At 41.1% G+C, this 25,059-nt stretch overlaps 2 long non-coding RNA genes across 2 annotated transcripts; both read right to left on the bottom strand.

Moving 5' to 3' along the window:
• Positions 1-584: 584 nt before the first annotated feature.
• LOC118166813 lies at positions 585-21,031 on the bottom strand. Its single transcript, XR_004750737.1, has 3 exons — positions 20,931-21,031; positions 4,055-4,214; positions 585-1,233 (listed from the first exon to the last, which is right to left on the bottom strand). It is a non-coding gene; the product is annotated as an uncharacterized LOC118166813 (long non-coding RNA).
• A 1,435-nt stretch (positions 21,032-22,466) lies between these two features.
• Positions 22,467-24,071, bottom strand: LOC118165509. Its single transcript, XR_004750082.1, has 3 exons — positions 23,918-24,071; positions 23,108-23,325; positions 22,467-22,894 (listed from the first exon to the last, which is right to left on the bottom strand). It is a non-coding gene; the product is annotated as an uncharacterized LOC118165509 (long non-coding RNA).
• Positions 24,072-25,059: the final 988 nt, after the last annotated feature.

Below are 25,059 nucleotides of genomic sequence, written 5' to 3'. Positions count from 1 at the left end.
AGCTTCTCATTAAGAGTTATCTCCTCATCTGTGAAGCAAGAAAGCATGACGTTTTCTTCATTAATAATATTGGTCAAGATGTACCAGTTTTAAAATCATTTTACTGAATTAATCTCATATATTTTAAATCCACACTCCAGAGCTGGTGGCCATTAGGCTCTGCTAATATTTATTCTTTCTGCTATGCTGAGGGAGGAGGGATTGAGGGCAAAGAGAAGAGAAACACAGAGGACTCTATTTTCTTCAGTATTGCCACCAAAATTTGACAAAAGGTTTTGAAGATAAACTGAAATGGAAAAAAAAGAAAAAGAAAAAGAAAAAGAAAAAGAAAAAGAAAAAGAAAAAAAAGAGCCCCAGTTTGTGTAGCTGTATTAGAAGGGCTTCACAGCTTCCTGATCTACAGGCTATGAGAGGGGGTGGGAGAGCATGGCTGTCAAAATCCCTGGATCCAGAGGTATTTTACCTTGCTCTTACAATAAATTACATGTTCTGTCACTAAGGAATATTTCCAGTGACTCTGAGATCTGATAAAATGTCCACATGACATTAAATAGTTGCTTATAGTAGAAAATGTTTCATTTTTCTCCTCCTCATGAAATCCAAACTTTAGCAGAGGTAAGACCCTGGGTTTGTAAACACGGGATGCTGTTTTAGGATGTCTTGACGGGTCTGCATTGTGTTCAAGCAGCTGCTTGATGATTTAGCTTGTAGTCATCAGACACGTGCACAGAGCAAACTATAATACTGTACAAATCATTGTTATCTGATTACCTTCATAGTTTATTAGTCTGATGATTTGGGAATCATCTAGATACAGTAGCCATTTAATCAACAATCATCTACATCATAGAAAATGATGTTTTCTAATTTTGTTTTCATGTACAGCTCAAATGCAATGTCTCTGATGAATGTGCAGATTAATTATACATTAATTAATGGCTATTTATAACAAAGGTCATCAAAAGAGTCCCTGTGACCTCATTACCATGCTACATGCAATCTAATTAACTAATACAAAGGCTGTTTCAAACCCCTATTATAATCTTGAAGTGTTAGATTCTCTATATAGGTACATCTGACATTCTTAAATTGTTGCCACTCTAGGAAGTTGATGGAGGTTGATAAACAGCACTTACTTCAGAAAACAAACAAACATGCTGTTCTTACAGTGGTAAGGGAAACTAAGGTACAGTTGCATAATGATTTGCATTCTGAGTCTCTGAACAGATTTCTCTGAAAAAAAAAAAAAAATGCTCCCCTATTCCCACCCTCCCCCCCCCTTTTTTTTTCTTTTAGAAATATATTTTCTTTATTTATCCTGAGATTTTTATAGGTAGTAATTTTTATTACTAATAATTTATGAATAATAGTACAAGAAAATAGCTAGCAAGCATTTCAAATGAAAGGTGAGATTATACAATCTGTGTAAGTGTATATCCTTGGTTCTTGAGCTTTAATCAGAATCTCATACTTTTTTTTTTCCCCAGTAATTGTTGATTTCTTTTTCATCTCTTACATGCTTAGTCAATGACATTTTTTATGCCTTGACAGAACCAAATTGAGTTGTGAAGAATAAGGGATAGTGGCATGTAAGTAAATGGAAAGCTACAATGGTCATGACAGAAAAAGAAGATGAAACAGAGACTTCTGATTTACAATATTTAGTTATAAATTGAAACAATATCATTTCTCTTTTCTGCCAAACAGAAACACTGATTAGTGGTCTCAGTCTCAAAGAGCTGGACTTTGTGGATCTTCTTTAAGTTCATTGAAAAAAAAATAATAATAATAAATTCTCTTATTCTCTTCTATAAGCCTCTTTGTGTCATCCTTTCCCTCTATTTCCCTCTACTTCTGAGTAGTAGAGCAGATCAGTTTAGTAATATTAAGTGTGTTGAAACTTGAGTACAAATCTTTGCATGCTGAGGTCACAAATAAAATGCATCTGTTACTCAAAACTAGTGTGTTCCCCAAAACAACCCCTCAAGAAAGTAACAGTCTTCTTATCTACTTTGGGACTCTCATGAGAGTTAATCTGAATGAGAATGTATCTGTACAGGTTAAACTGTGCTGAAACACAAGTGGATAGCTTCATTTAAAATTCAGGTACATTTTCTTCTTTCTTCAAAGTTATATTATCTCAATGAATCAAAGTGAATCTTAGTAAGGGTGATTAGTATTAAATTAGCATAGCTGTACCACAAGTCCATGTACCGAACTAAACTGAACTAGAGCATTTTAAATATATACCTTTAGTTGATTCAGAAGAACTATCCTGAGCCTAGGTAAATTTTGCATTTTCTGCCTATCATTTCTGGAGGCAAACAGGTCAAACCTTGTTACATTAACAGGGCAAGGCCCAGAGCTCCTGAGGACTGAGCTCTTAATACCCGCATGAATCTCTGAGATTAGTATCACCATACTGCTTACACAATTCATTGGCTTTTGCCCAACGAACCCACTCCAGCTTCAGGAGAGAGCCTTTGTGCTTGTAGTCTGTGGTGCTGCTCTGCACAAAGCCAAGAAATTCTTGGAAGCAAATAAATTGTTGTCCAAAATCTGCAGTTTATTTTCACCCCCAAACTATTCACAGACTTAAGCTGAATGCAGTCAACAATCGTGGCTGGAGGTATTTTTGGCCAAGAATAATTTAGGCTGTGATACACCAAAGAACACAATAGCAAGAACAAACTTTTACCCAATGACCCAGTGATTCATGATACCATACAGCTGCAGGAGACCAAGGCACGACTTCTCCCTGTAGATATTTGTGAAATAACTTGGAATATCTTTCATCTCTGTCATACCCTCACGTTTATAGGCAAAGTAGGAAAGTTCACACTTGCCACTGTTTGCTTCAGGTGACTATGAGACCTAAAAATCTGGAGCACATCTTTGCTAACAGACCTCTGTTGACAATAGTGTTGTGTGTATTTTGTAAGCAAATAATCTGTCCCTTGCCATTAAAGGACTCCTATTTTTTATTCTAATTGCAACTGATGAAAATTGGTTGTACGATATGATTCTCCTAATAAAAAAGAAAAACTGGCAATGCATTGACTCTTCTCCTTCCCTCCCTCCAAAAGTGCATATCAACACTCTATAGTGTTCAGTTTATATACGTGTAGGAAGTAAGAGGAGAATTTGGTTAGGCAGTTAGTCTGCTTGGCCCAGAAGAGCAACGGTGGAGTGACAGTGTTGATAAACAGGGCTTCAAAGGAAAGTTACTTAAAAAACACAGACAGCACCCAGAAGAGTAATAACATCTTGGCTTAAACTGACTTAAGAAAGGAAGCCTGTGATGGCTGTGATCTCACAAATGATACTGGGACCAATATGAATGCAGGTGGGGGTTTCCTTCCTCATTTTAAGTTCTTCTTGGCTTTTCTTCAGGGGCTGTTTTTTTTCAGTTTGGAAAGTCAAAATCTTAACCAAGTGCTTGAAAAAGAAACAGTGAAAACCAGAACATGTCTGAAAATCCGGATGGCTAGAGGACTGTTTTTCATTCCACCTCCTTACTTATCTGCATTTAGCCATTGCATATTAACATATTAATACAAGGAAATGCATATTAATAGGACTCAGCTTATCTGCCCAGAGCAAAAAGCAAACGAATATAGCATATAAAGGAGCAACACTAGGTGCAGAATTCAGACCCATGTGCCTAAGACGAGAACAACACAACCTATTCTTTAATCTGTTGGTGTTGTCATATTAATGAAAGAGAAGTTAGCCCTTATAGTTTAATCTACAGCAAGCCATAGACCTATCTTGGAAGAAGCTTATGTTAGCTGCATTAAGAAGGTAGGCCAAAGGTTGCAAAAATATCTAAATAATTTGGCATTCTCATGTTTGTCATTTTCCTTTTTTTAAATAATGCATTAGGGCTTGACTCTGCATGATTTATTCATTTTTATTAGACACTTTACCTGATAAATAAAAATGATCCATCTCTGAGATATTTGCTGTCTATAAAATTCTTTCTGATAAAACCTTACTAATTTGCTAATATTTTCAATAGTCTGCATGAAAAAGAAAAAGGATATATTCTCACATGAAAATAAGCTCTCCAAGACTTCATCCTAAAGATAAAAGAAACATTCAAGTAGGTGATGTTGTGCTGTTTCATTGCAGATCAATATGCTGATCACAGCAACAATGGTAGTTATGGAGGCCATCTTCTGGGAGCTGAAGATACACAGCTCTCAGGAAATCTGAAAAAGTCAACAGCATTTGACATCTTACATCAGGAGGCTTTAAAACAGAGAAAAGCCAACAAACAAGTGAGCAAACAGACAAAATCCAGCTTCTACTTCAGAGAGGGTCACTTGATTTTTCCTCTTCATCTATGTACTTGTGCCAGAGCTAAAGTGCATCATCATGGACACAGTATCCTTCTCTGAAGTTAATCAATTCAGAGACCATTTTAAAAATAACCTATTGTTTTCTTTTTTATTTTTTTTCCCATCTTGAGTGAGTTTACGTCTCTGTGCTGTGCTTTCTGAGAGACCAAGGAAAATAACTAGAATCACCTATCTTTTTGCCCATTTTGAAAGATTATGAGAAGCTGCATTTTTCTTTATAGACTGAAGATTTAATCTTTAGGAGGCATTTGGACTTAGATGATAATCTAAGTGTCATTTTCATGTTAGTGCTTTATATTTAAAAAGTTTGCACTAAAGAAAAAAAATGCTGGAGATCCATGGGGACCACAGTATTGATACCGTGGAACATTCTGTATTTCCAGGTTACTTTTTATCATGACTCAAAATAATTTTAGTTGCTTTTTTGTTGTTGTTGTTGACGATGTTTTTAAGTATTTTCGATATAAGAAAATAAAATCAGACTTGTTCTGACCAACTCCACCACAAAATAAATTCTTCCATGACAAATTTTACTACCATACAGCAAGTAACCATGGTCTATGGTCTATGAGACTTTTCTTCCACCATGGCAACTCATTTTCTTTTGATCTTCCATGGTTTACATTACAGGCTCTTTGAAGCAGGGGCTCTAATACCAAGTTTGTGCTGAGAAGCAGCCATGATCACTTTTAGGGCTATAAAAATAAATCTAATACAGCACTCTTAACAGCTTGTAACCCCAAATATTTCGTTGAGGCTGGCTAAACTTTCTCCCATAGGAAACAAAGTCTGTTAAACTGGTAGCAGTTGCAAGTAGACTGATATGCAGTGCCAGTAGTGAAATGAAATCTATTGTAGAGGATTTATTTGTCATGCTTTTTGATCAGAAGAAGAAGAATAAAGTGTAGCAGTGCTGATATTTTCAAACATTTTCAGAAACTTAATTAGTTGTTTTTGATGTAGGAACAGGAAAAATGAATTAAAGATACAGTATCTAAGTTTGTGTAAAGTATTTTTTCCAAAATTAGTAGGTGACAAATCTGAAATGTCTTAGGGGTTTCATTTTCTATGAGATCCCAGAAATATCTGACGTTAATCTCAACTCCTGTAAATTAGGAAATAGGACTGTGTGTTCCAGAGGGCTTGTGTTCCTCCCGCGTCTGATCAGACATAAACACCCTGAGGATGGATTATACAGAAGGATATTGAAGTTTTTGTGAACACCATGAAAGACAGCCTTTAGCCTTCAGCTGAACAAGAACAGAAGCCTCTTGTGGTATAGCACTCTGCAAAACAAAGTACATTAAGCTAGATTAGACAGAAGTTTTAAATTACAAGTAAAGGTGTTTTTTAAAAAACTCACGTGTGGGAATTTTTATTTCCAAATTCTATTATAAAGAAGAAAATATTCAACCTAAGTAACTATGGGGATGGAAAGTAAAGGCTTGAATGAGATTTGCTATTGTGTGAAGAAGAGCTGCGTGCAGCTGGGCAGTAGCACAAACCATAATTGCCAAGTTCCTGCTTCACATCTGAGGCACTTCATCGACACCGGCCTTCTGTTTCACCCTTGCTTTCCCACTTTTTCTTTTCCAGATTCATTCTCCCAAAGGAGGTCCAGCCTCCTCAGCTGTTCTGAGTGTCTGTGCAAAAATTGATTAACTGCCATAGCAAGTGCTAATGGATCATGGGCAAATGATCATTCATGGTGGCCGAGGAAGATTTATCTAGTTTCTTACTGGACAGCTGAACAGTGTGAAGGAAAGGTCTCTGAGATGTAAGCTTCAAAATGAAAGAATGAGGCTGAAAAGAAGTGAAGTACAGCACCAAATCCAGAAGCACCTGGAGCATCAATACTAGGAAACACAGAACAAAGCATGGTTCAGTTGGATTTGATTGACAGTTGGACTTGATGGTCTTGAAGGCCTTTTCCACCCTTAATGATTCTGTGATCCTGTGGCCTGCAGCTCCAGCTGCTCTATTCTCTCCCCAGGTGAGCTTATGGCTCACTGAATGTTACAGTTCATGGAGTACCTCAAAATCCAAGAGAGATACAACTGGAAGCAGAAGAAGAAACAACTGATTTTGACCAATTATTAATGGCCTTTTTTGAGGACTCTCTTTGTGATTACTATTTTTAAAGAAGTACAACTCCTTGTTTCCAAAGATGATTGAAAATATATAACCTTTTGCCGCCTTGCTTGGACCACCCTGCAATGCCGATGGGGTCCCCATAGTTCAACACCATGATTATCACCTCTGATGCAAAGCTGCACCTATGGGTTGCAGGGGAAGAGTGATTTGGACTATTACCAGTCATCTAACATATTTACAAGAGCTTAGACACAACACTCTCATATTTTTGACACCATTTAGCTATGCTTAGGAGCACAAGGCCCTGTGTAAGTTGGTGGGGGTTGCATTTCATGAGCAGCTTTGAAAAGCCTGACATTCAGTCTTTTTAAGTACAGCTTGAAAAGCATCTGCTTCCTTAAGGCAACCAAAGCCTATTTCCATTTACATGTATGTTATTAGTAAGAAAATTATTTGGAAACATTTTTTCACGGGATTCATCTATTGAATTGCTGGCTTTTCCCTGTCAGGGTACAAGGCCATTTTGGGCAAAATGAATAGTGAAGTTTAATAAACATAGATCTCCACTGACTGCACTTCACACAAGTGAGCTGGCAAGAATTAAAGTCCTTAATGGATATTTAATGGTGGATGAAATGAGCTTTCTCCTTATTAGTGCAGTGGCTTATTAGAGCAGGTTGCCCTCTCTACAGCGGCCACCTGACTCACCTCTCAGGCTGGTGTTTAAAAGCCCTGCTCTGATTGCTAACCTCGGCTTCCCTGATCTGCAGCTCTTACGTACAGTAAAACCTCTTTCAAAAGGCTTCCTGTGAGATCCGCAGCAGTCATATTTCTGAGATTTGTGGCGTAATTTGCAATTTCACTGAGGTCATCACATTCTTCTCTTTGATGCCTCTTTACAGGGAGACTTTAAGGCCTCCTTCCCACCCTGAGTCAAAGGCAAAAAAACAAACAAACAAAATCAGTGTTGTTTGCATTTTCATGCTCTGACATTATGCCATACATGTGATGCTGAATTTTTAGAATGGGTTTCCCTGACCACTTCTCCTTCACCTGACTTGAATGCAAATAGCACATTCATGGCTTCCCACTGGCTGGATGCTGAGCTAAAGGAGATCAGGATCAGACATAAGGTTATTTTAAAACTTCCATCTGTGTTAGTTGGGATTTCAGGGTTGTCCTTTTTGCAAGGAATTAAAGCAATGACTAATGTTCCCCTTAGCATGGTTTCAGCACAGATGAGGAAAACCCTTGGGTAGGAGGGGGGCAATCCATGACACACATGGGAACACAGGTTTCTGCCATGGGTCCAGCAAAGCTGCTCACATCTCACATTTTCAAAGTGGTGGGCATCTGAGACTGAGGCTAGTGAGCAGAGAAGAGGTGGCTGCCCTGTGAAATCACCAGGACCCTGCAGACCCAGGTCCTGGTTGCAGCTCTGCTGCACACTCTGAGCTCTACACTTGCTTGCTTCTGGACAAGGCCCATGACTTTCCATGGTTCGCATCTGTCCTGGCCAAGTTAGTTAATCAGTTTTTAACAGAGCTGCATCTAATCTACGCTTAAATACTTGCAGATTTCCTTCTGTACTTGACAGAGGTAAAATATTACGATTTGTGAGGGGTTTGGAAACTGCAGTGGAGAGTGCCATAAAATATCTGAGTAGTAATTCACATCAAATAAGATAGCAAGAGATTAATGTATATGGTTGCATGAATGGAATTGCAGGTTCTTATTTGAGGGTTTAAATATGAGATGTGAAAAGCTATACAATTGCCAGCATGGAAAATATCTTCTTATGCATGTGGTTTGTGGAAATCTGGGAGGAGATTTTTAGCTCCACCTGAAGAAATTGGAATTTTAGCTATGGAGTTCATTAGATCTGGATTTTACCTCAGCTTTTGTACTGGGAACAAGAAATTAAATGCTGATATGTACAGAACTTGGGATGTGTAATTGGCCAGTGCCTGGCGTTATATATTCAGCAGAAGTAGTGGTAGTTATGACACAGCTTGTAGTTATAGCTTCAAGTCAAAGAGAGGCACTAAGTCAGTCTTGTCAAATGAGCCAATATTTTTTTTCCTGTTGAATTGAAATTCAAAATTCAACTCTGACAGCTTTGGCAGAGGAATTATTAAATGATGAAAATAGAAAAATCTTTGCTTAAACAAATTACCTAAGGAGAATATTGGAAAATCTCCGTGTCTTATTTTTGAGTGTCAGTTCTGGCAGAGGCACTCAACAGCTTTACTCATTTTAAAAAGATATCCTGGTTTATAAGATTATAAGTAATTGATCTGTCTTAACATGTTCAAGCCTGGTAGTAATTCAAGAAGGTCTTTGGTTTTTGTCATTGTGTGGATATATCATCTGTACCCCCTTCGCACATTGCATGGACATAAAGACTTTTATTCTGCAGCTGGACACAGAACGTCATGCTCCTTGCCCATCTGCCTACACTTACGGTTGGCCTTATCAGTGGTATCAACAGCTTCAATTCAAGAGGACCAGAAGGGGCTTACTGCCAGCAGAACAGCTCTCCCGAAGAGTGAAGACAAGCTGGGGAGTCTAGTGCAGGCAGGGACACACCACAGAGAGCCCAGAATTGAAATATTTTTCTGAATATCAAAGAGCTTGTTCTTTTAACTCATCCCTGACCTGGAAGTTATCAGGGACAGTGTGCTACTGGAAACACAAAGTGACTGGAAAGGCACTGGAGGGTAGCAGAAACTGAGACTAGGGGGCTGGTGGGAAGTGTGGGAGTCCCAGGGCTGATGGCTGGGAGGAGACGGTGGGCAGAGGGGATGATTTTTGCAGACCTGCTCGTGGGCAGGGGGCTGGGAAATCTCCCCCAATATAGCAGAGGATGGTGTTTGCATCTGAGGCACTGGAAGAGCTAAACATCCACCCATAGCAGGGATCGAGGGGTGGGGAGGTGGAGGGCAGAGCCCTGGTGGGCATTTTTGGAAGGGACCTGAGTGGGAAGTGGGCAACTTTGCAAAGCTGAGCAAGGGAAGTTGCAGGAGCTGCAATGGGAAATGCCTGAGGGAGGCGAGGAGCGGGCTGTGAGGGATTGTTGTTGTCTGAGCAGAATGGGAAGGCCACGTGTTGAAAAGAAAGGCTGTGGGGGAAGAAGTGGTGGCCTTTGGATCTGGCATTCATGCAGAGTGCAAAGTAGCCGTGGTTTATTTACCTTGGAAAGGCTCATGGCACTTCTCCCTACTGAGAAAATTAAACAACATTAGTGTTAACTCTAAAACTGTGTACATTACAATCGCTTCCCAGGAGGTCACACAAGTGACTTCAGATCTTGGCTCCACCCTCTCCCTCTTTCCTTCCCATCAAGCGCATGATGGAGAGCAGGCTGTGCAGCCTGCATGATCATACCAACAGGCTGCGGGGCCCACACCAAGGTGCTGTCTGGCCGCTTCCTCCAACACGGCCACCCCTTGCTGCATCTGGGAGCGATGTGGGCTTTGGGCTTTCATCTCAGGGCCTTCTTTTTTCTTCTGAGTGGAGACAAAACAGGAGAGCCTCCCCCAGCAGTGAGAGTGAGCCGCGGCATTTCTATTCTTCACATACTGCATTTCTGTGATGTGGCGCTGCGTGCGTAATTTTATCTGGTAGGTGGTCTAACACCAATGCTCACTCCTTTGCTCACTTTGCTCACTCCAATGCTCACTCTAACATCAATGCTCACTCCGCTAAACTCCTGACATAAATTTCCCTTTCTGATATCCCAATAAGCTACATGCCAGTGAAGTACATCTTTTTGGAATATTGCTCAGCAACTCATGTGAGGCTCTGAAAATAGGTAAAAAATCCCAATATTGACCTCTCAATTAGTCTGCATCAAAAGAACATCTATCTTGATTACTGAACTTCATAATTGACCTTATGAGACTGCTAGAGAAAACTCACTATAATTATATTAATTTCTTCTGTGACACTGCTATTTTCTTCCATGTTGTATGAAAGACAATTAAATGAAGGTCGCTTAAGGTCAAAACATCTATTCAATAGATTTGAGCCCATTTCCATACACGCGCTCTGTGAGCAGGGGTTATAAACATGACATCAATTTCAATTATATATACTGATGCCTAAGAGATAATGAGCTGATTTATGAGAACGGTACGTGGTGCTGGAACACATTCATTCATTCATGGTCTTACAGGAAGATTAGTGTCTCTGTTGTGCTGTATAATTTGAAAATATGCAACATTTCAGGATACATAAGCAATAGTGCATTACTGGAGTGTTAATATAAAGTAGTTGCACTTCTGCCATGCCTTATTAGTCAATGTTATGAGTTATGTAATGTCAAACAGGTATAACAAGTAATGAATAATCAGCAAATTTGTTTTTTATGAAGAAGAGATCCATAGTTAGGATCCTTTCCTTGCCCAATCATTCTTGAAAAGAACAGAACTGAAGAAGTTACAGCTTAGTGAAACCAAATCACTTTAGGTGACATGAGGCAGCTACAAACAATAAAGAACTGACTAAATTTGCTTAAAATTTAGTTTTTATTTGGAATTAAACAAGATTTTTCTTCAACGGTAATTCAGATGACTAGACCTATTTATATATATATAAACAAATAATAGTCTTGTTTAAATAAACGTTTAGCTACAGAGAGCATGTTTTCACTTTATATTAACTGTCATAGCTACAGTGTTTTATCATAACAGAGGATCTGCTCTGATATTTCTGAATTCATAATAACAAAACTGACCCTGCAAAACTAAGTTGAGGTTTGATAAATGCATTTTCTCTGAAACTTCCTAGTATTTTTAATCTGGACAGAATATAAAAATACATTTCTTTTATAGATATAATACACTGTGGTTGGGAAAAAAAGAGAGAAAGCATAAAGAAAGAAACAAGGAGGTGTGTGGAATAGGATTTTACCCCAAATAGGTTTTTACCCCAAATATCAGGAACTCTCCAGGTAATTTTTTATCTTGAAATAGCAGGTTGTAAAAGTAGCTTCTTTCTCTGCTAACCTGCCCCAGTAGTTATCTGCTGCTGCAGTGAAGGCCCTTTGTTAATAAAGACAGTTCCTGATGGTGGTGAGCAGATAACCCAGCTGATTGTAATCGAGGTGCTGATGCTGACCTCGCCGGCTGCTATCTCATTTACTGGTGCAGGGGGAAAGAATCCTCCTCTGTCCCCTCCTCAGCAGCCTGTAGGGCAGAGGATGATAAAAGGGAAACAGCAGTGGTTGGGCTCTTAGCACTATGGAGTCAGCAGCCAGTGGGCTGCCTGCTTGTTGGATGGGAAGTGTGGAAAATACCATCTTGTTGAAGACAAAAATACTTTGAAGCACAGTATCAATGGAAGCAATGCGATTGCTTATCTGGCTGGATGGCTGAGACACCCCTGCTGCACAAATAAATGCTGGGAAAAACATTTGTGAAGTGCAGGCCAACCATCCTGTAACAGGTGAATGGCTACCGGTCAAGCTGATGAAAGTCTGGGATGGCCAGATGGAAAATAGAAGCAGGGAAAATGAAAGCTACTCCAAATAAATAAATCCCTTCCCAAACCCTGACAGACTTATCCCACTGAGATGCCATGTGTCATTTTGCCTGAACATTTCACAATTTGCCTCAGTAATTATGCGTTGCATTTACTATTTAAATTCTCTACTTTCAAATACTAGAATCCTGCAAATAATTGCCTGTTAGTTAGAGCAGTTGCCTATCTGAGAGTACATAATTAGTCCCTTCCCTCAGCAACTGCTAACAGCTACTGGAAGAGACAGGGTATAGGAGGAGGTGTTTCAAAGGCTTTTTCTTATGGATTGTATAATAGATTAAAAAAAAAAAAAAATGAAAATGATGATATTATTAATGCCATCATATCCCTGGAGAAGGGACTGAACAGCTCTGCTACCGTTCCTCCTGCACTGACAGCTCGCTTGAATCAGTCCTCTTGACTGTAAATCATATTTAATGAAAATGACAAGAAAACATCATGTCTGAGCCTTTCCATTTCAGAGGGAGAGTAATTGAGTCCCAGTAGCCCTGATTTGTGCCTTGGAGCCGCTGGGAACACAAGGAAAGCCATACAAGGGGCCTTCCAATCCCGCAAGCACACAACCCCCCCCTCCCACCCCCGACCCTTGTTGATGTTCCCACTGCACATGCCAGCAGTGGACTTTGCTCACTGGTTCTCACACAGTGAAAGCCAGGAGCAATTTTCTCCTTGTGGAAAAAATAAAAAAAAATAATAAAAAAGGGTGTTGATTAGCAGAGCTGGAAGTGTTTACTTCAGCCATTCACATGCAGAAAGATTTGATGCTCCCTGCTCGGAGACCAGTGGTGATGCTTGCCACCTCTCCCTTTGTGCTCTGGATTCCTTAGTTTTTGCCAAGATCACCTACATTCAAAACAATTGGTTGGATGAACAGCAATAATAAAAAAAATAATATACAAGAACTATGCTAGGAGAAATCATGCTGAGGCTCATATTACTTGTTTTTCTTCCAGACAGGATTTAATGCACACTTATATCCCCAAAACTGGTCTGTCCAAGAAAAAAACACTGTTCTCATGGATTTAACATAGATTTCACCAGAATTGTAAGTGGACTGACATTGTAACCTCTGCACCGAATTGCTCATTGCTCAGCAGTGATGTGCCCTCCCCTATGAAGCAGCAACCAGCCGCTCACCCCTGCTCCATCAGTGCGGGGTTCCTGCAGCACAGCGGGCATCCAGCTCAGGAGACAAGCGCACGGTGCTCCGGGAGCCTAATTGCTGTGGACTGAGGTGTTTCCCAGTCAGATTCAAACAACCAAACTGGATTGCACACAGTAACGCAGGATTCGGAATTGGCTTCAAAATAGTGGCAGGCAAGCTGCCTGCTTCAAAATCTGTGCTGCATTGCTCTGTTGCTGCACCCCAGGGAGCGAGCTTAAAGGAAGCTTGGTATGTGGACACAAACTGTAGTCATACCACCACACTGCAAAAGAGACCTGCCCTTCATAAGCCCTGGATACAGCTGATTAGGTGTGAGGAGAAGAAATCAGGAAAAAAACTGAAGATTAGCTCTTTGGCTTTCAGGGTTCAGCAGTGAAATAGCATCATGCTGGCAATTAAAGTAATGATAATAATACAAAAATCATTCCAACACAGAAATTATATTCAGCCATGTGTCCTTGCTTCAGTCGAGCAATATAACACAATATGTCATGTCCAGCAGTCTCAATGTCAGGTTTCCTACTTTACATGTATTGCTTCATCAAGAAGGTTGACTCCAGGGAAGAGTGCATTGTATGGTTTTCTAGTCAAAATATAACTATATAGCCAATCCATAACTATCCTTTTATTTATTACTCTAAATCTGACATTTCATAAGTCTTGCATCGAAACAGCAGAACACAATGAGGCCCCAGAGGAGTGTGACCCCAGAATCTTTTCCCTCAGTTTCCTTCAGACGTGTCTAAAGATTAAAACTGAAAAAACGTCCATCTGCTACTAGCAGTCACAGCTCTGCTCTGGCCAAGAAGGGATAAGTGCTTGGCATCTTCAGGGCCTTTTGTCCAGCTGAGGACGGTGGGTTTGGAGATTCACTCACACTCCCTGGCCTCAGCCTGGTCCTTCCCTGCTTCCTGATCCGAGTGGAGGAAGAAGAAGACAGAAATGTGGATTCTGTCTGGTCCCCCCCCACCCCCCACCCCCAGAAGGAAGTCTCATGGCCGCAGGGTCTCCCTGGTGCTGTCAGGAGCTTGGCAGGACCTGGCTGAGGCAGGGGATGTCTAAACCCACCCCTGGGCGCTCCCAGTTCCAGATGTCCCTGGAATAGCCCCTGCCCAGTGTTTCTATTTAAAAGGCATTTGGAACAAGCTTACCATTGCCCCATTGCCAAGATAAAACTCGTTACAGGATTTTTCTCCAGTGACGCCCGCATGAAATCTTTTCATTTGGAGGTCATTGTAGTGATTTAATGGTGCTCGATGGTTATGTCTTTTTTTTTTTTTCTTTTTTTTTTTTTCTTTTTCTTTTCCACTGAATGTGGAACCAATCTGACCTCAGTGCTTACTTATGTGTTGCTGGGTTGTATCATCATGTGGCACCAAGTTTGCTATTAGCAAAGCCAGAAGATTTCTGTTCCATCAGAGAAGCCGTTTCCCCTCTCTTCTTTTGTTTCCCATAAAATCCTGTTAGGGCAGAGTGGTGATCTTTAAGCAAGCTGCAAATTCATTGAATCAACACTACTTGTGCCCAGCTTTTCTTCGTTACACTCCCTTAGGAGCTGAAGCAGTCATAGCAAGAAGCTGGGATATGTCAAAAAAAGCGGAACATTGCGATTTTATTACCAAAACCGATCTGCGGCCATAACTCCTGACGACCTTCGAAATTTACTGAATTGAAGCTAACACTAAGGCTGATACCAAAGTGAATGGACTGTTTCACAAATGTTCTCTTACTTGTGCCGAACAATTTCCTTTTCTGGGTCTTATCCTGCAGCCTAATAGCAACTAACTATGAGAGCTGTGAGATCTGCTTTGAAGACCAAACCACATCACTAAACTGATGTGTGATTGTGAATGACATTTTGCTGTTTCTACATACCAAATTGCTCTACTGCTCCATCTTCCAAAAGAGGTAAAGAGGTGCTGTGTTGATTCAGATAATTTTGACAAAGAATTATCAACAAAGAACAATTTCAGCAGATTCACTCTATAAATAGGATGGCCTCATTCCACCCTAATACATTTTCCATGTAACCATCTCTCTAAGCAGCCTGGAAAGATTCTCCTGATGGCTACCAATAAAAACAACCATCCGTTGCAATTTTGACTGTGCAAGTAATGTCTAACTGCTCCATCTGTATAAAAGATGTTGTCCAGATCTCCTGATGATGTATAGCATTTACCCTGATGGCAGTGTGTTAAGGATTAGAATAATAATAATAATAATAAATCCAGTTCTATCATATGAAGCCTAAAAAAACACAGGAGCTTTGTCTTTGGCTTTTTCCTCTCTGTCTCCAAGGTGTCCAGACAGCCTCACCAATGTATTAATTTCTCCTCACCTGCCACAGCCCTACAGGAACAATAAGCTTGTGGGAGGCACACATTTCCCAGGGACACATTTCCTGTTAGAGACAGCAGGGTGAGCCTTGCCTTCCCACAGAGTGCACCCAGCAAGCTCTGGCCTTCTGGCACTGCCTTGTAAGGATGTTCAGTGGCTGTGGGCACACTGAGTTCTTCATGATATGTTTGGTATCTTCATTTTTCCCTATCTTTGCCATTTAAATGAATGGCGTTATTTCACAGGACAAACCAGAGAATTCTCACCAAATTTACCACAGTCCTCCAAGCTTTAGGGGCTGAAACACAGTTTAGTGGTTGAATTACAGAAGTTATTTGTCACTGTTGTCCAGTGATACCAATCAGTTCCTTTCAATGTCTCTCAAGAGAAAAATTCCAGCTATCATCCTCATTAACGATGTAAATGCTCCTGGGGAAAATGATGGTTGAAATATGGTCTTTTATTTGTCCTGCCTCCCGTGGACACTAAAACATATTTCACAATGCTGATGTGTATTGTAAACACAAGCAAACACTTTCAAAGGCAACCTTATCCTATAACTTTTTTATTTCCAAACCTCTTAAAAATGAAGACTCTTCATTGTAAGGAGAGCTTTTAATAGCTTCCATGTTCATCTATCACAAAGAGGGCTTACTCAATCCACCACCTCTGAGCTGTCAGCCATTTCAAATTGCCTTGCTAATAAGGGATTTTGTAAGAAATAATACTGATATTCTAAGTTGTATAGACTTACAGACTTATTCTAAGGCCAAGGCCACAGCAAATTCTGGTTGTTGTATCAACATTTAAAAACTACTAGTGAACAAATCTCTCTGTTTAATCGTTCATGTGCAATTTGAAATGGAAATAAAATGAAGTCTATATTACACATTTAAATAGATTAAAGAGAGGATAAACAATCAGTGACAATACATGTGTGCATTAATGCAGAGAAGAATCAAGTCTTTCAAGTCTTTTAGACTCCTAAGAGGCCTCCCTGTTTTAAAACTGGCAGGAGAGCTTGTTCACAAGAGGATCAAAATATATTATCCTGCAAGGCAAATTCAATATTCTTAACATGCCAAGAAATTTTTGATCCTCAGATGAAAGTTTTGTGGAGCTAAGGAAGTAGATCATTTTGGATCTCAGAAAAATTAAAAGCAGATTTGCCTCCATTCAGACAAAAACAAAACAAAGCAAAACAAAAACAAACAAAAAAGGAAGTACGCACAGATCACCAAGGAAAACAAAACAAAAGGCCAAATGCAAATCATCTCAGCCCCACATCTATTTCTTTTGGAGATCCGGACCCAAGAAGGTCTTGGGTGGAAGATCTCTTGGCCACTGCTTGGAGAGAGCAGCGTGGTGCTATGTGAGTGAGACACGGTGCCTGGCTGGGTATGAGCGTGTGTCTTCATGCAGACCATGGGATGTCCTGTGAAACAGCTGCTGCCAGAGCTTTCCAGTCAGTGTCCTGCATTCAGTCATTTGTGGTGGTGGCAGAAGATGGTGCAGGCATCTCTTGGGTGCTTTATCCTCCCCTACGACCCTGGAGCATGCAACTGAGATATGTGCAATGGCTTCTTCCCATCCAGAAATACCAACAGGAATGGGCCCTGCCTGGCTTGCATCAGAGAAATCCTGACTAAAGTAATATGGTAATTATTTACTGTGCAGAGCTTTTTAGTAAGTGTTTTGCTATAAATATTTAGTTGTACCACTGCAATTCTTTCCCCAGCTAGAGTGTTGCAAGCTGTAGGTAATCTTCTGTTATTGTTATTTTTCCTCTCTCTTGAGAGCTGCCCAGAATAACTCAAACAGAGTCTTTGTGGAGAAATGATCATCTCACTACCTAAGAAGTACATCTGAATGTCATCTCAAGGATTTTAAAACATCCCAGGGTCTGCACCCAGAGGTCAGTGAAATTACACTGTGATGTATTGCCCTTGGGATGTGGCAAGAATTCAGCTGGGTGGGGAGATGGTGGTGCTGGAAAACTTGGAAAAGCTGGACTGCTTTGGAGGATAGCTAAGCAATGGCTTGGTTGCCTACGGTGCTTTGTCATATAATGACAAGTGTATCGCACCCCCTGCAAAAGACTTTCAGGTAGTGGGATCAGGCTGGTTTAGACTTACTGGTAACGTGCCCACCCGGCTCCTGGTCTGAACGTTCCCCCTGCCTCCTCCCTATACCTCTGACATGGCCCTGCTGGGTGTACTAGGGTCCCCGTCTCTGCTCATATTCTTTCTCTTCTGTTCCTCAGGGTATCAAAGTCCCCATATGCCTGAGGAATTAGTATGATTTCTATTAGACCTCTGTCAAACAGCATCACAACTCAGAGAAATATGTTCAAAAATAGAATGGGGTTCACAGACATCTTCTATAAAGTTGTGCAAACACTCAAGGAAGCAGACTCTCCCATGTGCTAATTTAAAACCCCTCTGCAAATGGATTATTATTTCTACATTAAATATACATGTACATACTGTTAATGTTTGATAAATAATTCAGTGCTATAATGCCACTGAAAAAATAGGGCGCTAAGCGCAGATTTGGTAATGCATTGTATATTATATTTAGCTTCATCCCTCTGTTTACACCAACCTTTTTCTTTTCTATTTTTCACCCATATATATATAAAATAAAGAAAACTGAGGTAAATTGCCTCAAACACTTTGTTTATGCCTTTATGAAATGCAAACTATCCCATGGCAGCTGCTGGTTCATCCCTCTGTTACATATGGTCCAGAAGTGTCTATCAGATTAAAGTTTAACAGGTTTTAAGTCCTTCAAAGTGGTGGGGGTGGAACGGGACCTTGTTCCTTGTTGTGCTGAGTATTTCCCTCATCCAAGCTACCATCTTCATTCTATGACCTTAGAAAAGGCACAGAGGATCACAGCAGCTGGCTGCCTCCTGTAGCTGCCTCAACAGGGGAGAATGAGGATTCCTCTCTGCTCGGGACTGAAAGTGGGGAGGTTGTCCTTTGCCCCCCACAATGGATAAATATTCTTCAGTATTGGCTGATGAGGGTGCTATCACCATTTACTGAAGTACCTTGCAGTGCAGGAGGGTTACATAAATTAGGGCAGCATCCTGAAAACTTTTGAGGATATGTAATAGCTTTGCTTTCCCCTGACACATAGAAATTTACCTCTTGTGCTAGATGTGGTAAATTTAGAGTGCCATCCGCCAGGCAGTTGGGGCAGCATTTCAACAGGTCTATAAAGCCCCAGACTTCAAAGCACCAGCAGAAGTGGATGCTGTTGAACCAGATGGGTTTTGACATCAGAGAGCTGCCCCTGGGTGCTGCCTGCAGATGGGGGATATTGACCTTCTGTACTGAATCTGTGAAGAGCAACATCCCTTTCCCTATCAAGGAAAATCTCTGCCAAACCTAGTGTTGAGTCTTCTCTCTGAACAAAACTGCACCCATACAACTAGCAAAAGGGTAAGGCCCTCCTACAGAGCGAGACTTGATTTATGATTATGTTCACAAATTAAAATTGTGAATGATTCAGGGTAGGCATGTTGCCATTTCTCTGTGAGGACTCTAATCATGAGGGGTTTGTGAATGCTGAATGTTTCACGGATTGTACGATGAGTTATTATCAGTCCAACATTTTGCATCAGAAAGTGTAATTTATAATCAGAGCTCTATGTTCCTTCCTCAGATACTTCATTCACCCAGGTGGGACAGAAACAACACTCAAGGTCAATGGCTAATCACACAGCCACCTATGAGACAATCCAAAGAATCCTTTAACACCCAAGAATTATTCATCCAAACTGCTCTGAGTGTATTTATTAACAAATACCTGCTATCGTGATCAGCTCACTAATGACTCACTTCGAATCTGGATAATTTTCAGATGAAAGGGAAGGGACAGTGGCAGAATCGTAATTGCAACATGATTATGAGCATCTCCTCCCTTTCCCTCCCTCGCCACCACGGGAGCTTTAAGGAGTAATTGGATATTCATGTAGGAAGGCTGAGAAGCTAAATCACGAGCAGGTCAGCCAAATGCCCTATCTTTTGTTCACAGCAAACTTTAAATGACTGTTGCTATGCGATCATTTCCAAGACAGCTTTTTTGAAAAAGCATCGTGGTTACCAAGATGCTTCAGAAATACTGCACATAGACACGAAGAGCCTTTAGAAGAGTGGATTAACTACCCAGGATGTATCAGTGCAGGGAATATATGTCCACACATATTATTATCAGGAAAGCAACATTATGTAGCAGAAATGGTTAGCAAGGAACACATGGAATGGAAAACTCTACCTCCATGGGTGGTAATAGTTGGTAATATTTCAATATGAACTATGGAGCCATTTAGTTGCTGTGAGGCGTTAACATGATGCCTCTTAGCAATCCTTATCAAACTTACAAGTTCCTCAAAAACTGAGACATTGCTGCAAGGATCTAGGTGGCTTCTTGAGGTCCCTATCAGCCCTTCTATTTGTGAATTTATTTTTAATTTGGATAGCATCCAATATTAAAGAAATTCCCATTGTATGTGGTTATAAGGAGTACTACGGCAAATATTTACTGCAGTGCTAAAACATTATTTCCTGCTTATCCATTGTGATTAAATGAAAATTAACTAGGATTTTACAACTTTGAGCTTGTAGTACCAGGACAATTTTTGTCATTTATTCCCACATTTTAGTGTTTCATATTACAGGTTTTGTGCAGACCTTTCTGGATTTTCCTAACATGGCTGTTTTTCTTCCTGGAAGATCTTTGTACCTCGGTGAGTTGAGTTGCATGACAATGTTCCTGCATTTCAGAACTGATCAGTAATGAAACAAGTATTTTCTGTGACCAGTAATAAGTAGAATTCATTGGCTGCATGTAGAGTGCACCAAGGAAAATTGTCTGAAGAAGTACAGCGAGAGAGAAGAAAAGGTATCTTGGGCAAGTTGCTTGTCTCTGTGACTCCTTCCTTTCATTTTCATGCTTTATAATCCTGAAAAATTGTTTCTCTGTCTAGGCACCAGCCAGGTACAGCATAAGCAGATACAGGATGAAGTGTGCAGCACCTGGCAAAATTTCTGAACCCTGAGCTGAAATGACAACTGTGAAAGGACCAGAAGAGAAGTGCAATTTCTACAAGAGAATCCCTGTCATGCCTGCTAATTAATGCCTCCGGCATGTGAACCCCTGTCCCTATCACACTGGGCTGAAACTGAAGCTGTCAGCTCATTTGGGGTAAGGGCTATGAGGCTGTAATATCCCCTACAGCCCTGTCATGTTGTTTGCAACCCAGGACAATATAGTCAATGCAGAGAAGTGTCCAAGGAGGGGGAAAAAAAAAAAAAAAAAAAAGGAGAAAAAAAAAAGGTGTTGGAAAACAAGAGAACAGAGAAGCAAAATCACATAGCAGTAAGAAGTAACAAGAAACACATGAAAATGAAAACTACCTCCATGTATGTCAATATTTGCCATCTCCAGCAGCATGACCCCCAGAACAAAGGCGACAGGTTCCCTGCTGCCTAGTGACAGAAACGAAAACAAACATTTCCTACAACCCAAGCCTGGCTGCAGAGCTTGCAAGTAATCTCTTATTTATATATTCTGCTCAGGGGATAACCTTAGCTCCAGAAACGCCTGGCATTTCAGCAGAACAAGCCCCTCTTTGGGAGGCACACAATGGCCAAGCTGCAGGCGCAGGGCTCCCTGCTGTGTTCTGCAGGAAGGGCTGTGATTTCCCTTCTTGGTTTCTCTGCATTTGCAGGGGTATTACTGCTTATTCACGTAAAACAAAAGAAGGAATACAGAGCGTATGGTCCCCCCTTTTTCTCCCCTGCTTCAGCATATTTAGCAATTACCACAAGATCCCATGCTGGAGGGATGACTTCTCGCCTTCACTCTCCTATCAGAAATGCATTTCCAGGATCATTCCCAGCAAATTAGTCAAATCAATGACTCGGTTGTCATTAGATGAGAATGTAACACAAACTCTCATTACTTTCCACACTGGCCTCCCAGAAGCACCAACTGCTTTATGAAAATGCTTTCGACCAAGCAGTACCCGAGGGCGAGGCCTGGTGGCACTTCGAACTGACCCTTAGCTCCCACCCCGTGGTCCACGTGTGCCCACTACCTCAAGGGCACTCAGACACTGAAACCAGCCCCAAATCTTGTGTCTCTCTTTGGAAAATATTACTTTTTGGCTCCCTAACATGCCTCAAACCTATCCACATGAGCTGTGGGGATGGGTGGCCAAGGGACTTGGGAGAGGAGTATGGGACAGCAGAAGTTTTGCTTTGTTTCTGGTGGCTTTCATGAAGTTCAGGAGGAAGCTCCTGCCACCATGACAAACATCACAGAAGAGTGTGGCAGGTCCCCACTCACACAACCCTCCTGATGGGGAGCCTCCCACTAACTTTGCTGTCATACTACACGCACACAGAAAGTCTTTGGGCATGTGGTTCCTTAGTGTCTTTAAAGTCTGCGTGTTATGGCTTGGAATAAATAGTAATGCCATGTAAAAAGTGGGAGGTAGGGTGAAAAAAAAAGGAAGAAAAATAACTGCTTTCATCTCCACACCACCTAAATTTCCAGTTCCTAAACAGCACTTGCCTGAGTTCCGTGAGGGGCTTTGGCTAACTTGTCTGCTTGGGATCATTACCACCAGAGACAGCCCCACTGGTATTCCTGTCACCCAGGTGCTTCTCCCCACACCTCCTGGGAAGTCGGACACCCCGACCTGCTGCCCGGGGAGGACCATGAAGTTGGGCCCCTGGATGCTGTTCGCGTCTGTGCTGTCCCTGCCCCTGCTCAGGCGATGTGGGAAGATTCATTTGCAAATGTAAATACCGGCTGTCAGAGAGGGCAAGGGATTAGCTTTACATATGAAGAGGGAGGTGGCACTGCATGCTGTCAGACTCATTAGGGAAGCAGGCCCCGTGTAGCTGGACCATTTGGTAATGATCTACCCACTCCATCCTTCCTTTGTTTCTTTAACAACCCTCCGGCTCGGGCCAGATCCCCTGGGCTTTGACATTTTCCCTTCAAAAAAAGCCTATAGCCCTGATCCATTTGTAAGACGGGTCGAGAAATCCAATACAGACACAGAAAGGATCTGTACACTATGAGATATAATAATTTTTTTTTTTTTTTAATTAAATTTAACCCCATCCATACCTTTCCAGCCTTGTATCAGCTGGTGCACTCACATGGCAAACTGGATCAGCTCACAGATCCTGCCAAAAATAAATTCTGAAGGACAGCAGTGGACTTCAGCAGGATCAATGGGCTGACTGCGTTCACTGCACAGCTGCATGATCAAACACACAATATTCAGTGCAAACACGCAGGTGGAGGTGGGAGAGTGCAGGTGGAAAGGATGGAGAGTCAGCAGTCTGCTGCGGGTGGCTGCGTCCTGAAACAGACACGGAAAGCTAAATTAACTTGACAGGAGCTCATATTGTGCTATGCATCTTGGGCCCAGCGGATGCTGCAGGCCAGAACAGACGTGATACAGAAAACACCTGGGAATTTCACCATGTAACTCTGGAACCAAGCCCATAGCTTTACAAAAGCCAATATTTATTAAAAATAAATAAATAAATAAAAATGATATCAGATTTATTACCACTACAGCTGTGGATCACTGGCTTCCTGCAGACTTGTCATGTAGCTGAAACCAAACTTTGATTTGAGCTTTTTGCATCATTAGCACGAGCTTTTTGCAGTAGGGTCATTAGGAGGTGGAAGGGGAGTCCGTGGCTGCTGCTGAACTACCAAGCACACAGCTGAAAATTGGTAACATATTCTCTGGATTTCCATACACAGGAGTCAAAACCAGATGACCTGGGTGAAAAACGGGAATCCTGACCACTAAACTCCACAAGAGACCTGTAAAAGGATCCCCCTATCCCCAGTTTCTCTCTCGTTCAGATCCCTTGCTTCTCTGCAGTTACTTAGACTAATGTAAAAACAAAATTCTCTTTAAGAGTACTTGTGTCAAAATTAGTTGAAAAGTGGCTGCTGATTTCAAATGCTCTTTGAAGGCAGACATGCACAGCCACCACACCATGCACACATCAGCTCTGCACTGCACCCCCATACAAGTTTCAGCTCCTGGTCCAGAGATAGCTGATCTCTTCAACATTCATGTTGTCTAAAATGAAATTCCTTAAGTCAACACCCATTGCCCAAACCATGGTTACTCACCCAGCCCAAACTACTTTGGATACAATGCATTTATATTCCCAATTTGCATAAAAATTAGAACAGAAAATGTTTTCAGAGGCAGCAGTGGCATGAAATAAAATGCAATTCTGCTCCATTTCCTACTGGCTGCAGCCCATGCTGGCCATCCTGTTTTCCAGTTTCAGTCTCTCCTTTGAAGTTAATTGTTTGCTAGTGAGAGCCGCTGAATAGCAAACCTAATGTGACTCACTGATAGCCTTTCCTCTGTTCGGCAATTGCCTTCCAACACCTCCTGCAGCCCAGGAACCTCTGGGGGCTCACACTTCCCCACCAGGCATCTCACACCAGGTCCTCCTCCCACGGCTCGGTGGTGGGACCTGCCCAAGCTGCCCACGCTCTTACTGGGACACATGACCTTTGCGACTTGAAGTCACACACTGGTTTATTTCGGCTAATCCAAGGGTTTTCACTGTTTAGAAATGAGGAGCAGGTGGCTCTCTGTTTTGGCAGGTGAGGTCTGTATACTGTTATTTCTGTATGCTGGGGAACTGCTCGGTGGATTCCCTTTGTGAAGGGAGAAGAGCGCTCTCCAGACATCTTAACGAACTCTTGATTTTTAAAAGGGACTAAACTCTTCACAGTGTGAAAGTAAGATGGAGATTTAAGATCTTTTTATTATTATTATTATTTTCCCTAGCTTTTCAATAAAAGCCTACAGAAAGTTTTCTATTAAAAGTCCCTTTTCACATCCACACAAAGGAATTTGCATTTACATGCTTCTGTGCTCAGGAAGCCTGTGGTTTCATCACCTTGTCTTTCCGACTGTGAGAGCTGGGGTCATGATGCACAAGTTTAACCAACCATGGTTTCTTCTCCCATAAGAGATAGTACTTCATTATTTCCCTTAACAACTGCACATTTGCTTGCAAGCAACACATTCAGGTACAAACTATAATAAAGGACAAAATAAATTTTCTGTAACAAGCCATGCATACAACATCATTCACATAGGCACTCAGACAAGAACACATTAAAATACATACAGCACAGTCAAAAAAAGTTGCAGATTGCTGTATTGATGGGTTTATTTTCTTTATTATTTCTTCAGCTCTAGTTTTTAGCTAATAAAGTCTTATTATGCACCTCCCTACATTGAGAAAGAATTATATTTACTAGGAGAAAAAGGATACTATATTACATCCCAGACTGCCTAAGACATTTTTCTATTTCTGTGGGTTCTATAAATGGACTTTATATTTCCTTGAATACATTTTAATACATAAATGCAGAAAAACTATTCTCTTGCCTGAAGCAGACAACTTGGCAAAATTAAACAAAACAAAAGAAAACAAAAAAACCTGAGTGGAACAGCTGTGTTCTCTAAAAGCTGCT

Source organism: Oxyura jamaicensis, chromosome 4, assembly GCF_011077185.1.
Source record: "Oxyura jamaicensis isolate SHBP4307 breed ruddy duck chromosome 4, BPBGC_Ojam_1.0, whole genome shotgun sequence".
Classification (NCBI taxonomy): Eukaryota; Metazoa; Chordata; class Aves; order Anseriformes; family Anatidae; genus Oxyura; species Oxyura jamaicensis.
Note: the sequence above shows the minus strand (reverse complement) of the source record. Positions and strands in the feature narration are given on the sequence as shown.